The sequence below is a fragment of the Aulonocara stuartgranti genome (assembly GCF_965226115.1).
Source record: "Aulonocara stuartgranti genome assembly, chromosome: 2".
Lineage (NCBI taxonomy): Eukaryota > Metazoa > Chordata > Actinopteri > Cichliformes > Cichlidae > Aulonocara > Aulonocara stuartgranti.
The window spans coordinates 10,714,519-10,721,996 of NC_138940.1; the positions used below are offsets into that span (position 1 = coordinate 10,714,519).

The 7,478-nt window shown below is 40.6% G+C and overlaps 1 long non-coding RNA gene across 1 annotated transcript; it reads right to left on the minus strand.

The window, feature by feature from the left end:
- Window positions 1–429: 429 nt before the first annotated feature.
- Window positions 430–6,920, minus strand: LOC309692294. Its single transcript, XR_014272275.1, has 3 exons — window positions 6,655–6,920; window positions 2,877–3,164; window positions 430–519 (listed from the first exon to the last, which is right to left on the minus strand). It is a non-coding gene; the product is annotated as an uncharacterized lncRNA (long non-coding RNA).
- Between the last annotated feature and the right edge of the window lie 558 nt (window positions 6,921–7,478).

The following is a 7,478-nucleotide window of genomic DNA, read 5'->3' on the forward strand; positions in this document are numbered from 1 at the left end:
TCTTTTTTTTTTCTTTTTCCAGCAGCGGAGAGGTGTACTGAGGATAAACTCTTTCTTCTCTTCAAACTTTCCTAAATTTCCATGAAACAAAGAGCAGAAATAAAAGAGTGAAGCGAGGCAGTCAATGTGGCGCTCTGATGTAATATTGATGACCCTCCTCCTCTCCTGACGACCTCTGTTTGGTCGTCTCATGTTTTATCAAATATTCATGAAGCTCTGCGTCCCCTCGCCCTCCTCCCTCAGACCCCATAATGCATCTGTAATGTTCTGTCAGGTGAGGCATGATGGGAGAAAGGATGATGGAGCAGAGATCCTGGAGGGATGGAGGAGGCTAATTCCTGATCACAGGCAGTTTTTTCTGTCTTTTCTTCTCTCAGTTTAAAATTGCAGAAGTTTGAGGAGCTCGATGTTGAACCCAGAGGAACTCTGAGCTTCTTTTTATTCTTTTCTCTCCATTTCTCTGTCTCTGGTTTTAATCGCCGTCTCACTCTTTCTTTCTGCCTCTCCAGCTTGGGCTTTCTGAAAAAAACAAAAAAAAACAAAAAACATTTTTCATCTGCTGTCATCTCTCAGAACCACCAATGGGAGGAAACCTAACTGTGACCAGATGAGGAAAGGTTGGTAATGATTTGTTTGGAAACATGTTCACGCTGAAATTAAATGTTGGCACTTCATACTTGGAAATTCTGAGTTCCCAGTCAGAATTTTAATCAGGAACAAATCCTGTTTTGTGTTTTTCGCAATTCCAAATGTATTAGTTCAACTAATGAATCTTTAGCACCAAAACCACAATGAGTAGTTGTTAGCACCTAAACATGAGTGGTTTAGGTGCTCTTTTCAGGACCTAAACTAATCAAGTAGTATTTATTGCCTAAAACTTTCAGAATAGTTTATAGCATCTAATTCTGTGTAGCTTTAAGTACATAATCTTAATCTGAACATAATCCTAACTGATACGTTTTTAGCGCCCAAAGCTAACCGAGTAGATTTTAAACACCAAAACCTTTCCAAGTAGTTTATATCAACTAAAGCTAACTCGTAGATCGTTGCATGTAAATTTCCACAAGTAGTTTTTAGCCAAATTTATTTATATAGCACATTTAAAACAACAACCGTTGACCAAGGTGCTGTACAATTAAGATAATTGAAAGAAATGAAAACATAGGGAGATATGACAAGAGTTAACAAAAAGAATCATAAAATTAGAAGATTTGAGTGAGATATAAGACAAATAAAAGTAATTCAAACTCATTCTGATTTAAAGCCAAGGAATAAAAGTGGGTTTTCAGACAGGTTTTAAAAGTGTCCAATGTTGGGGAGGTCCTGATGTGAAGGGGAAGTTCATTCCACACTTTAGGAGCAGTTACATCAAAGGCCCGATCTCCTCTGGACCTCGGGACAGCCAGGAGCATTTGATCTGTAGACCTCAATGATCTTGCAGGAGTCTACCAATTTAAAAGATCAGAAAGGTATGAGGGTGCTAACCCGTGCAATGCCTTAAAAACAAATAATAAAATCTTAAAATTAATTCTAAAACTAACTGGCAGCCAGTGTAATGATGCCAGTATGGGGGATATGTGGTCTTGCCTGCGTGTGCCAGTTAGTAACCGTGCTGCAGTATTTTGGACCGGCTGCAGGCGGCTAACTGATGACAGACTAACACCAGAGTAAAGGTTAGGTTAAGGAAGTTTAAAACCATCCATGCCTTAATATGTAAACTTAATGGAGAAGTTTTAAGCACCTAAAGCTGTGTAGTAACAAAGTAGGCTAGATATCAGTACGTCAAGTTAACAACTGTTTTTAGCCTGTAAAGCTAACCAAGCAAGTTTTACCGTGTAAACCTTTTGAGCATTTTTTAGAACACAGACCTAACTTGGAAGTTTTTAGCATCAAAACCTAATTAAATATTTGTTAGTGCCTAAAATTAACCAATTTGTTTTTAGCACCTAAACCTAACATTGGCTTTCAGTGCCTACAGCTAATCGAGTAGCATTGATAGCCTCAACCAAAAGAACGCTAGTTTTTAGTACCTAAATCTGAGCAGTTTTTCGTGATAAAACCCAACTGTGTACTATGTGGAGTCCAAACATAACCAATATTTGATTTCATTGAGTAAAAATAACCAAGTAATTTCTAATTCCTAAACCTGATTTTGTGGGTTTGTTAGTGTGAAAACGAAAAAGAAAAAAACCTAAATGGCTAAATTAGGTGTAATGAAGCCAAACAAAGGAAAAACATGAAGGTCCAAAGGCCATGGAAGCCGCAATAATTCGGTAACTTCCACCACCCCTTTAACCTGCCTACTAGCATTGATTATGTTGGACAAGAGCATGATACTCCCACAGATACAGCAAAGACACCTTGTGTTTAATGCAGAGATGCAGGCAGAGTCTGACAAAACGGCATTATGGGATGAGAATTCGTTAGGTTTTGGCTTTTTATGGGCAGATTAGCAGAACTTTGGGGGCAATAAAATCCACAGAAGAGAAATACCAATAAATGAAAAGGAAGGTGAGAGTATGATAATTAAGCACTAGCACTCTCTTATAATTGTTCGTGTACAGGTGGTGTTTAATGAGGAAGTTTGGGTGCACATGCAAACAAACTGAACAAAACAAAGCAGGAGAGATGTCCAGGAGGAGAAAATAAAAATGTTCCTGGGGGTTTGGTGAGAAATACAGATCATAAAAATTTGAAGGTTTTATTGGTTTTTATTAAATACATGTTGGGAGGATTGTGCAGCCTGGTCTTCTTACTTTCTTCTCTTGCTCGTCTTGCTGCATCATCCCTTCTCTCTGCCTCCTGTTGTTTTCTTATTTATCACCATCACTATTATCTCTCACCTTGCTCCCCCTCGACGCCCCTTTGAGCCTCACCTCACTCCCTCACTCGCCCTCATCTCCTCATTAACGGCGAGCCCTGACGGATGTCGAGGCGAGGCCGGGCTCACCCTCATTCTCGCCCCTGTTGCTCAGTGCCGGAAACCCCTCACCTCTCAGCGGGGGCTGGCACTCGAAGTGGCCGTTTGGTTCCCTGTGGGGCCGTCGGCCATCTGCCGCCACACACCTCACCGCAGCCGCCGCCACAGAGCCCGGTGACTCTTGATGCAGCCGCCACACCGAGGTGATGATGGGAGGAAGACCTGCTGCTGCATTCAGGGCCCACTGGGAAGATCGTAAAAAATAGTTTTCTAAGCTAAGAGACGCTAAAGAGCAGAAACACAGTTACAGATGTATTGTGACATATTTACTAATAGTGTGTACTAACCCAGAAAGCCTATTTAGGCGTTAAAAGCTACTGTTGGGATTTACTTTGTCGACTTTACAGCTGAAAAGAGTGGACATGAGTATTTATCTAGCTAGCTCTTATTTACAATGTATGTATTTGTACAAGTTTCCCTTTCAGCGTGTGATATTTTGGAGAAGCCTCTTTAAAAGAATCACAGAGACATGAATTTATGAGTTTTGCAGCATTAAATTTACTGCAAATTGTGCTCAATTTATTATAGACAGAAAGCTTGCCTTGCTTTGTACCCGATGTGGCTGGGGTGCCGATCTATTTGGAACGACGGGGGAGATGTTATTAGTTTGGTTGCGTAATTGGCACGGGTGGATGGCTCAAAGCTGTGAGCGTGATGCCAAAACTTTGTCCTGTAGCTGTTCAGTGAGTTCTCACTTTGCATGTTAGAGTTGAACGCCGTGTATTTCAGGTCCTCAGTGATACTCGTATATACTTTGTTTATAAATGAGCTCATGGTTAGCAGAACTTTCTGCTCTAATAGGCACATTTTCACAATGGTGGTATCACACAGATGTGGTCCTAAGCTGGCCCTCAGTGTGTTTTATGTTGTGTATTGTAGATTCAGCGTGTTGTGTATTTAGTGTAGTGTGAGTATGTTGTATGTTCAGGGTCTTGAATAAAGCGTCTGAGTCTGGTTGTTCTTTCCTCTCTCAGTGTTCAGCGGCAGCTCTTTCGGGTGCTGATCATACCAATGATGATGATGATGATGCAGATGACCACGCAGTCATTATCATTCACTTCACTCCCACAATCCTCTGCTCCAACTCCAATTAACGTGTGATTGTATGCTTGGCATGGAAAACATAATTAACAACCTGCGTCTCTGCCAAACTAAGCAGCCAACACGCTGTGTGTGCAGCGCATCGTCGATCTGAACGCAGCAAATCAAACGCAACAACAACAACACAAGCAGCTCCGTGTTTTCGGGTTCAGAGCGCCGGCTCAGCGTCCCGTGAGAAAACCACCATTCACCATAATGGTGGCGGCGGCGGCTCGGCGCTCTTCTCTCTGATGGACTGCAGGCTGCTGAGGGATGGCGCTTTGTGGTGTGGACAAGAGGAATTATGGGAAAGCGCGCCAAGAAAGGCCCGAGGGGGGGAGGATGGATGTGTGTGTGTGTTGTTAATTCAGCCTCTTTAAAAAAACACTGAAGATTATCAGTGAATCAGAAACACAAATGTGCACGCTGGCTGTTGGAGTGAATTAAGAGACTGAGTGTGGACGTGAACACGCGTGCTTTCATACATGTGCAAGTGTGATGTCCAGCCTCACATCATGAACTGAGCAGTTCTCATTGGAACCATTTCCACATACTAACTCCATCACCTTATTAGAAAGAAGGCGAGTTCGTGTGAAACAAAAAAATAAAGTAATATTCAAAGTTTCTGTATAACTTTAATAACCACAAGGTTAGTTTTCTACATTTGGACAAAAGAGATGCATAAATAGAAAAAGATCTGCTATAAAAAGCAAAAAAGCCTCAAATTACAACAACTACACAAAACCTGCATGAAATGCATATCTGTTTTAATAAAGGAAGATCTGAGAACAATACAATATAAAAAAGGTTCCAAAAAAGTACAACAAAAATAAGTCACAAGAATTTAAAACATGACAGCACATGAGCTTTTACTTCTTTATTTGCAATAAAGAATTTAAAGTTGTGCTCCAAATGTGCTAATGTTGGAAAAGTTTACATCCAGGTCCAAAAGCTGCAGTTCCTCTAATGTCCAGAAGAGGCGCCAGCAGTGAGTCAGCCCCCAGAGATTCCCATGTTAAAATGTCACAGTAGAACTACACGTTTGCAGCCTGATTTTGGTCTAGATAACTTCCTCCTTCATAACACCTGTACAGGTGGAAAACGTGTTTATAACTGTTTCAATTTATTAAGGCTTAAAGTTTGCATTATTAGGGGTGTGGCCTCTTTGACTGACTGGCGGCTGTAGCTGCTAGCTGTTTGCTAGGCTTATCCTAACATCACTGGAATCCCTGAACTGGACCTCTGGATTGTGTTTGTGCTGTTGGAGCATTTTTAATGCAGTTATCTGATCAATAACATGTCCTTTTAATCGTACTAACACAAAGTCCAAGTCTGAGCACTGTTTTTGGATGTTACTTTGCATTAATTAGCATGTATCAGCACACAGTTTATGGATGGAGCTTGCTAATCAAACTGTCTTCCTGCTCCTGAAAACCAAGATTACAGCAGCCTTAAAGCAAAGGGGGAGGGTTCAAAACTAGGCTTCACAAATCTACAGGGGACATGATGGTGGATACTAGAGATGGCACGATACCACTTTTTTATGTCCGATACCGATACCGATATCATAAATTTGGACATCTGCCGATACCGATATGAATCCGATATAGTGTTTTTTAATCAACAAAACTGTTTTTTAAAATATCTTGCTGCATTTTGCAAGTCTGCAAGTTCATACTCAAGTTTAAAACAACAACTACACTAAAGCTATTCTGTTATACCTGTATACAAAAAAAATATTTCATAGTTCAGCAATACTGATCAATCTAATAAACTTAAACCTACACCATCCTCCCTATTCTGGTATTTTAAAGAGTACTTAGCGTAAATATTAAGCAACCTAACTAATAGGGTTCCAACTCCCAGCAACAACAAAAATAAATAAATAAAAAATAGGGAACCACCCCTCACGCGCCACCTCATGATGCTTAATCGACGTAATCAACCTTAATTTGATGAAGTGTGAAAAAAATGCACAGAAATCAATTATTTTTCAAGAAATATTAAATAGATTCAACATCTTTCTTCAACAAAATTGTAGACTGCACAGATGGTACCTTCCCAAAGTAAAAAGTACTATAGCTTACTAGGGTATATATATTAGACTTAATAGTGACTATATACAGTAATTGACTTCTATTCATTTTACATCAAATTAAAACTTTGGGTGTCAGATAATTATTTATTAAAAGCTAGACATTTTAAATGAGAATAAGAAAGAAAAGTATGTCTTTGTGCCCCCTTTTCCCTGTTCATGCCCTATCGGCCCCCCTGGCTAAACTTTGCTAGATCCGCCCCTGCACAGTTACCAGCGTCAGCTACGTAGAAAAAGATCCTGGAGTAGAAAGTAATATTAAATACATTCTAACAACAGCTTATCAAGCTTAAACGTGCTGCTGTTGTTCAGCCGCTGGTTTCCTCTTTCTGGTGCAAAGTGGGCCAAAAGCAAACTAGAGACACGGACTCACGACAGAAAAGCCGATCAGCTGATCATTAAGCAGTTTCACGATTGAAGTAGCAGCCGGAGAGCGAGAGGCAGTCGCTTGTTAAGCTTAACGCAGGAATGCTTTACAAACATTCAGAGGTGGACTTACACACTTGCTTTACTTCTCTCGGGATAACTTTGTCGGAGATTAAATGCCAAGTTGCTAGCGAAGCGCCAAATGCTATCCAGACCACCGACAGGTCCCGCATGCCACAGCCGCTCTATCACGTGATGCATACTGCTCCGACGTGCTAACGTTCTGAGGCGAGTTACGGCGTGTTGCAAGTTTTGTGAGGTGCTTTCGTGATATTTAATGGATCGGATTACATTTTTTATTTTTCTCCGATATCCGATCCAGTAATTTAGGTCAGTATCGGACCGACACCGATACGTAATATTGGATCGGTCCATCTCTAGTGGATACCTCCATCTTTTATACGAAGCTTATAATTTACACAGACCACTATGTTAACCAGAATATTCTGAAATCAAAATATTAACAAACGTTCCTCAATCAGATTTTTTGGTGGTGCTTTATATTGTGAATTCAAAGATTTTCATATATTTTATCTTTAAAAAAAAAAATCTAATATGATCAGCACTCATATACAGCTGGGACAAAATACTACATGTTTGAATCGTGACTGAAAGCAGACACAGCTCCATGTTTCTGCTGGTGTTTTTCCCTGCATCCCTCTCACACACCGCTTCAGTGTGAAATGGATCCACACCAGCGAGTTTAATTCAGCTTCACGCACACAGACACAAACATGATGTCGTGTTCGTACAGAGAATCGTCTGGAAAACACTGAGGCAGAAATGTGTTTTCTGTGTGGATAAACTGCTGCCTGCACACACACTACATGACTAACAGCAGCACTGCATGTGTGTGTGTTGGTCTGTATCCATCATGTCTGTCAGCACATGAGGAAA